Here is a 9,114-nt window from a genome sequence, read left to right as displayed (position 1 = left end):
CCGGCGATGTGTTGCAGAAGGAATTGACGAAATTGATCCGCCACACGGCCCTGGATGCTGGGCACCTCCCATATGCTCCTTGAGTCCAGGCGCTCCTCCTGGACCACACGCCGGAGGCTGGGGTGGCCTCCTCCGTCGGCTTCGTCTTCGACTCCGCGACAGAGAGTGGACGAATTTGAGAGATAGAGAGCGTCTTAGAAGGTTTGAAGTGGCGGAGGCGAGCAAGGTGTGCACGGCGATGCCCTCCACCTATTTATAGGCCAAGGGAAGCCCTGTGGCCTCGACACGGTGACGACCATGGTCAGAGAGGTTGCGGTCTCTGGAAGCTTCTAGCTGGCAAGGCTCTCCTCATCCGCGGATAAGCTCGGACGCGAGAGAGGTTGGGCGTGGTTCTGAGTGTCTGGTGACGTTCGGGGCAGGCTTATCGATGAAGAGATCGTGGCCTACTGGCTCCGCCTCGCTGTCGAGCTCGGAGACGACGACGACGTTTATTTCCTCTCGCACGATCTTTAAAGCCAGCGAAACGGTATTTGAACGTGGGCTGGACTACTCCTGGGCTTTGATGGGCTGCTGCTGGGTTGGCTTCGGCTGCTACGGTCCAGGTAAGCCAGGTAAGTTTCCCTCTCTTTTCCTTTTTCAAATTTCTGTTTTCTTTTTCTGTTTTCTATTTTGTTATTTGCATCCAAATTTGAATTCTGTCTTATTTTGCAGGTTATAAGTTATTTGAATATCAAAACAATTTGATAATGCTACCTACTGTATGGTTTTGTTTATAAACAACCATTTTATAATTGATTTATTTTGTGTTCTTATGAGACATAATTCAAAATTTGAAATAGTTATGAATTTGGAATTCATTTAAATTGCTTTTTAAATTTAAGAATCAAATATATTTAAATGATTTGAAATTTATATCATGTGGAAAGTGAACATATTATAATTTTCTAGTGCTTAACCATAGTGATTACTCACCTATTATTTAATTATGGCTAGAGTTGAACAAATAGTAAAAGGTATGGAATAGGTTCATGATTTTATGTGGATAATTGTTTCTAAGGGTTTAAGCAAAGTGGTTGGATAATCTCTATGATTTCTAATGTTGACTCAATTTTTTTTGTGTAACTTAATTAAGACAAATCCTATGCTCATCAAATTCAATTCACTTGACAAGGTGATTCTATTTTATAAAATATTATTTCATTTGGTTCACAAAGCAACTCCTTGGGAGGCAAAATATAATTAGATAATTATTTCACTCTACTCACCAAATGGCATTTAGTCCTAAATATATGTGGCTTGGTTTATACTTGTGATCTATGATACACAAGTTAGGACATATCATTTTATGTGGAGTGGATCCTATGTGAAAAGGTTTAGGGTTTTTCATAAGATTCACTAAATTGAAGTATAAATAGGCATGAGGCATGGCAGGGTTATAATTATAATCCAAAGTAATCCATGGGTTGGAATTCAAATGTAGTTTAGGGTTTAAGTAGTGATCACCAATGTGATACACAACTAGGATTAGAATATGAGCAATAGCTAGGGTTGTGTATAATTGATTAGAGTTATTCCTCCTCACTTAGGTAGAATTCTTGTATCAAAGCAATGCTAGGTTGTCTCAAGTGTTTTGATAGGCAAGGTTTAAATACAATAGCATTACTACTCTACACAAGGCATGAGGATTGGTTTGTTTAACTACTAGTGATTTACTTATCATTTCATGAGAAGAATGAGATCTATTGATCACATATATAGGTTTAACTTATCATCTCAATTTATAAGGTAAGATCATGCATTAGACATGATCAATTCTTCCTCACTAATCTCTCTTTATTATTTCTCTCATTACATTCATTTAGGTTCTTAGGGTTTATGATCATCACCCAATTTGTAATGATCAAAGTATTGACCTTATAATAATTCATTAGTGAATCATGGTTCTCTTCTCCAAGATCAAGTATAAGTCCATATACTTGAGTATACAAAGTTAGCTTAAGCTCTCTGAGATAGATAGGGTTTTCTATAGGGTTTATGATCATTACCAAGGTGTAATGATCACAACACTTTCCTCTCTATAATTACTAAAATAATAGGTTCTTACTTACCATCAAAGGTTAGCTAGGTCAAGTAGGGTTTAATACTTTACTTGTACTTCTTCTAGCATTAATTAATATCAATAACTTATCTCACTAGGACAGGATTCAAATATTAGCCTAGGGTTATACTCAATGAATAATATAAACATATAAATGATTCTCTCCTTTCTCTAAGGTTTAATGGAATGAGTTGGGAAACAAGGTTGGAATGGTCAAGGGTTAATGAAGAATGAATATGTATGTCCTTGGCTTGGGTTCAAGTATTGTAGTTGAAAAGATATACCATGTGACTCATGGTAGGAAATATTTATTTAATAAAAGACATGGAAAATATAAGTTAAGAATAGTTTCTTAATTATTCATGTTCTTTGATTAATGGTTGGATAATTATTCACGTGTTGTTGTAAGGAATGTCATGTTGAGATCTTATATAAGATCTTGTAGTTGACCCTTACTTAAGGTTTTGTTTGTTGTAAAGCTAATTCCATTTGATCTAACCCATAGATCAAATCATCTCTACCCAAAATAGGGTTTTAGCAAAGATCACAGTGAAGTTTATAGCGCTTGACTTGATGATCTACTTCAATTCCAGCAAGTCAAGTGAAACTTCAGTTACTGTGGTAAGTTTTATTTGAAAGCGCGAAAATTCCCCGGATTTTCTATGCATGAATGCAATGCACACTTTGGTGTTCTCATTTTATAGCCTCTAAACCTGGGATATTACACCCATCCCCTACCGGACGGCCCGACACAGGTCGGGTCCCACACCGGTGCCCACGGACATAGTCCAGGGGGCACTCAGTGCTCGCCTGGTGCCTCGCCCGGCAGCTGCCGGTTGGCCCGGTCTGAGACCCGGAAGGACCGGGTGTCTCACCGGGTGGTCCGGCGCCACGCCCGGTGGCGGTGGGCCAGCCACTTCGACCAGATGCTGAGGTGGACACTACCCGATGGCTGGATTTTGACCTGGACTATATATACCCCTTTCCCTACCTCAGAACAGTTAGGCAATACATTATACTCTATTCTTGAGCTCTCTCTCTCTCTCTCTCTCTCTCTTATACTCCATTGTTGCAAGCACCAAAAGCCTCAGATATCCCTCCTCCTCCACCCAAACGCAAATCCCTCCGGGGAAAAGCTAGAGGAGGTCTTGATCTACAGTCTCATCGAGCCAAATCTTGTTCCCCCTTGTATTCTTCAAGATACATGTTCTCTAGGGTTTCTTGGAAACCCTAGGTGGCCAGAATTGTCCGGAAGCATCCGGGTTGTGGATTTGCTCCTGACAAGGATTGTGGAGGTTTGGAGGTTGCCTCAAAGTCTACCACAAGTGAAAGGGATATTACTTTGTGGGATAAGCTCGGAGAAGAAGGTGAGCCTTCGTGGCGTTGGGAAATCCTTCGTGAGAACCCACACCTCTCCAACATGACGTACTTTCCTCTTGAGGAAAGGAACACGGGAATACATCTTCATCTCCGCGTGCTTTCGGTTATCTCTAACCGAACTATTTACTTGTGTTATCTAATCTCTTTGAGCCTTCGTGCTTAAGTTACTTGCATCATCATCTAGGTTGTCTCACCTAGTTTGTCTTAGGCTCACATTTATATTACGCAAAGCCTAATATTGCAAAGAAAGAATTAAAATTTGTAGAAACCTATTCACCCCCACCCTCTAGGTTTACCATCTCTGAACTTTCAATTGGTATCAGAGCCTAGACTCTTAAGGGCCTTACAGCCTTAAGAGTGAGATGGAAAAACTTTTCGAGAGTTTGGATGAAGATGCTAACCTTTCGATTAAGGAGATGAAATCCAGATTCTTAGCATATGAAGCTGAGAAAAAGAAAAACGAGGATGATCTCCACACCCAAATGGAAGAAATGAATGCCATGATCTAAGTAGTGGGACTAGTAGTGGGGTTGCTATCCATGTGGAGTCCTACAACCAAGTTAATCATGACTATCCTAAAAACACTTCACCCATGCCTCATATAAACCATAGTGGGAATGTTCCCCATTTTGATGGAACTCACTTTTCCTTTTGGAAATCTTCTATGGAGTCCCATATTCGCAGCTGTGGTGTGGAGATGTGGGAGATCCTTGTTGATGGATACCGGAAGCCACAAGATCCCACCAAGTTGACCTCCACCGGATTCTACAACCGTCGAGTCAATGCTTCGGCATGTGACAAAATTAGAAGTGGCATCAACCGCAAGCTGCTTGACCAAGTCAATGACATTGATTCAACTAAAGAGCTTTGGGATAGGATTGTAATACTCCAAGAGGGAACCAATCTTATTCAAAAGTCTCTTTATGAGTCAGCCAAGACTGAGGCTACTTTGTTCATGATAAAGGAAGGAGAAACTATGCTGATGCATATGGAAGACTTGGAGCTCTTCGAGTGAAAGTCAAAGGCCTTGGATGTGAGAAATACAATGATGGCTTTGAGATGAATGAATTGTTCATAAAGTCCAAGATTATTTCCATGATTGCTGTCAAAGAGAAGGACACCAACCTAGCCCTCAATTTGTGAATCCTCACCAACCAAGCAGATCTATCCGCAAATGATCGTGTGTCTTACGTGGGTGCCAATGACAACATGGACAAGGAAGGAGAAAGACTCATGGTGATGAACCGTGTTGATGGTCCCTCCCACAATATTGCTTTGAAGGCTAGGGCAGTCCAAGGAAGGGAAGAAGATTATGAGATTGAGGAAGAAGAAGAGATGACTTCAACCATTGACATTGGCACAGATTTTGCTTTCTTTGTCAAGAAGTACAAGAAGAAGTTACCAATCTCCTCCAATGAGAAGAAGAGAACATGCTACAATTGTGATGAAGATAATCACTTTGCAAACGAGTGCCTTCTGAGAAAAGGGTTGATAAGCCAATGTTTGTCAAAGGTGTCAAGCCAAAGCTGAAGCAAAACCCAATAAATGAGAGATTCAAGAAGAACAAGGGAAGATACTTTGCTGATGTTGTGTACATTTCCTATGAAGAGGGAGAAGATGAGTAGAAGGAGGCAGGAGTGGCTGGTTTGGCTTTCTCCGAACCCAGGTCACTCTTCACATATGACTACTCCAAGTATTATTCCATGGAGTCTTCAACTCCAAATGTTATTGGTTCTTCCTTCATGGCAAAAAAGACTTATGATGACTCCGATGACTCTTCAGACTCTATGATTGTTGGCTCTTGTCTCATGGAAAGTGAAGCAAAGGTAACACACTCCCCACCTTCTTTATCTAGCATTCTTGATGATGTTAAAACTTATAATCAAGATGAAGATGTTGTTCTTAAAGGTCTTTTCAAAGTTAGATGACCCTTCATGGTGATAATCTTGTCAAGTTTGATTTCTTGATGGACTCCCTCAATGAAAGGGATGAGTCCATTGAGGAATTAGAATGTCATATTGAAAATGAGAAATGGAGATTCAATCTCCTAAGACAAGAGGTGAAAAACGAAAGGTGCATATCTCAAGGCCTTAAGCAACTAATTGAAACATTTGAACTTGATAAAGTTAAGGACCTAGAAACTATCGAAAGGGCTCAATTAATGGCCCAAGAGCTGAATTCTTCAAAGAAGGAGCTTGAAGTTGCTCATGCTTCTCTCACCAAGGATCTTGACCATCTTGAAAAGTCTAACATACTTGTTAAGGATGAGCTCAAGAAACTTGGAGAGAACCATGAACTACTCCAAGACACTTATAAGAAGGCTCTTGGATCATTGAGTGATCCCATTATTGTTGAAAATGTTGCTAGTTCCTCTACTTCCTCTACTTGTGATCATGCTAAACTTATTGAGGAACATGCTGAACTAAAAGAAGAAATATCTCTATATGTTGAGACCAATAAATATCTTGAATCTTTGGTAACTAAATATGGTCTCATATATTATCCCAACAACTCTACTTTTGAACAAGCAAATATTCTTGAAGAAAATCTTAGACTGCAAAGGAGCTGGCAAAGTTCACTACCTCTAAGAATAAGGTGGGACTGGATGATCTTTTGAGTAAGCAAAGGTCAAACAATAAGAAGTATGGACTTGGATACGCTCCCAAGCCCTACAAGAAGAACAAGTACAAGAAGGAGATGCCCACTTAAGAAAAGAACAAGAAGGTCACTAATGATGCCAAAGCCTCAAAGGGAAAAGCCACTAGTGGTGACCGCACGGGACCAAACAATCACTATGATTTATTTAAAGATTACTATGGTGATATCTATGCTGAATATGTTGGCCCTCGCGATGACTATGCTTATAGAGGGTACTCAATTTGGGTACCAAAATATCTTTTTGCTATTGCAAAGGAACCCATTAATCGATGGGTTCCTAAATCAAAGGGAAAGGGGTATTCCTCCGGTAGTCCAAAATGGGTGTTTGACAGTGGATGCACCAATCATATGACCGGAGGAAGAGGTGTGCTTGACCAGTTCATAGAGGATGTTAAAAAATATCAAGCGTAAACTTTGGTGACAATTCAAAGGGAAAGGTACTTGGGTATGGCAAGGTGGCAATCTCTAAGGACTTGTGCCTTGAGACTATCATGCTTGTTGAATCCCTTGGTTACAATTTACTTTCTATTTATCATCTTGCAGATGCTGGTTATGATTCACATTTTACTAAATATTGTGTGAAAGTCTTTAGGAGTGATAATCTCAAATTGGTCCTTGTTGGACATGTGGAGAACAACCTTTACGTGGTTGACCTATCAAAAGAGAGTTCTTCTCTCCCTACATGTCTAATGGCCAAACATGACGAGGGCTGGATGTGGCATCGCCGCGTTGGTCATGCCAACATGAGAAATCTTAAACAACTCCTAAAGGGTGAGCACATTGTTGGACTAACCGAGATTTCTTTTGAGAAAGATCGAGTGTGCAACGCATGTGTAGCTGGGAAGCAACTCAAGAAGATACACCCTATCAAGAGTATCATCACCACCTCTAGGGCTTTGGAGCTCCTTCACTTGGATCTCTTTGGGCCATCTCATTATGATACTCTTGGTGGGAGAAAATATGGACTAGTCATTGTTAATGAATACTCAAGATATTCTTGTGTCTTTCTCCTTAAGTCTAAGGATGAGACCTATCAGGAGTTCATCATCTTCGCCAAGAAAGCTCAACGAACGTATGAAGCTGAGATCAAGGCGATAAGAACCGACAAAGGCACCGAGTTCAAGAACTACACTATGCAAGAGTTTGTTGATGATGAGGGCATCAAGCATGAGTTTTCAGCTCCATATACCCCTCAACAAAATGGTGTGGTTGAAAGGAATAATCGGACTATTATTGAGATGGCAATAACTATGTTGAGTGAATTCAAGTCACCCCATAAATTTTGGGGAGAAGCCATCTCTACTGTTGTCCACTACTCCAACCGGCTCTTCATCCATCCATTGCACAAGAAAACCCCATATGAGCTTCTCACATGTAACAAGCCTAATGTCTTGTACATTCTTGTCTTTGGATGTAAATGTCTTGTTAAAAACAATAAAGAGAAGCTTGGTAAATTTGAAACTAGAACTATAGAGGGTATATTTGTTGGATATACGGAGAACTCTCATGCCTATAGATACTTCAACAAGTCCAATGGGACTGTTGAAGTATCTTGTGATGTGGAGTTCTTGGAGGATAATGTCTCCCAAGTGGAGCAAGTTGTTCCATGTGTTGCATGTGATGTTGACCCTTCTAATGCCATCAAGCTTATGGGTATTGGACACGTTCGGCCCATGGAGATCCATATTAATGACCAAGCTGGTGGAGAAGAGCCTCAAGCTCAGCTCAAGTGGAGCCTAGCTCAACTCAAGATGAACCATCAAGTGCGGCCAAAGATTCATCTCCTACTCAAGATGAGCCACATTTCGAAGAACAACAAGAAAACCCTCAGCCTCCTAAGCAAGACCAAGATGCTGATCATGAATCATCCTCATCCCATGGTCAAGCTCAAGTTGTCCCTCATGATCAAGAACTAGCAAGAGATGAATTTATTGATCATGAAGGAACCATTCGGAAGATCAAGGCTGCTTCAAGGGCAAGTGACATGAAAGTGGATCAAGTCCTTGGTAGCATCTCAAGAGGAGTGATAACTCGTAGACACCATGCATTATCACTTATTGTCAACATCATGCTTTTGTGTCTAGTTTTGAGCCACTCAAGGTACACAGAGCCTTGGTTGATCCAGATTGCATAATTGCCATGCAAGAAGAATTGGAATGTTTCACCCGCAATGAAGTATGGTCTCTAGTTGAGATACCCAAAGATCATCGCATCAATGTCATTGGGACAAAATGGGTGTTCAAGAACAAGCAAGATGAGAATGGCATTGTCATAAGAAATAAGGCAAGGTTAGTGGCGCAAGGGTTTGCCCAGATAGAAGGTATGGACTATGAGGACACCTTTGCGCCGGTTGCCCGTCTTGAAGCTATTCGCCTTTTGCTTGCATTTGCATCTATTCATAATTTCAAGCTATATCAAATGGATGTGAAAAGTGCATTTTTGAATGGTCCCCTAAAAGAAACTGCATATGTGGCTCAACCTCCGGGTTTCGAAGACCCCTGCCATCCAAACCACGTGTATTTACTCCAGACGGCACTCTATGGTCTCAAGCAAGCTCCACGTGCTTGGTATGAGTACCTTAGGGATTTCTTATTCAAGTATGGGTTCTACATGGGTACAGTCGATTCCACCCTTTTCACCAAGAGGGTTAAATGGGGTGGCCTATTCTTATGTCAAATATATGTTGATGATATTATATTTGGTGGAACTAACCCTGAACATAACAAGGCTTTTGAGTTGTTGACAACCAGGAGATTTGAGATGTCCATGATGGGGGAATTGAAGTTCTTTTTAGGCTTTCAAGTAAGGCAACTTGCAAACGGCACCTTCATTTCCCAAGAGAAATATGTGAAGGACATGCTCAAGAAGTTTAACATGAACAAGGCAAGCCCAATGAAGGCACCCATGCCCGTAAAGGGGCAACTTGGATCATGTGATGATGAGAAGGATGTAGATCAAAAGGTATACCGGTCCATGAT

This window comes from Lolium perenne, chromosome 4 (genome assembly GCF_019359855.2).
Source record: "Lolium perenne isolate Kyuss_39 chromosome 4, Kyuss_2.0, whole genome shotgun sequence".
Taxonomy (NCBI): Eukaryota; Viridiplantae; Streptophyta; class Magnoliopsida; order Poales; family Poaceae; genus Lolium; species Lolium perenne.
The sequence above is the reverse complement of the archived record's forward strand: the minus strand, read 5'-3'. Positions refer to the sequence as shown.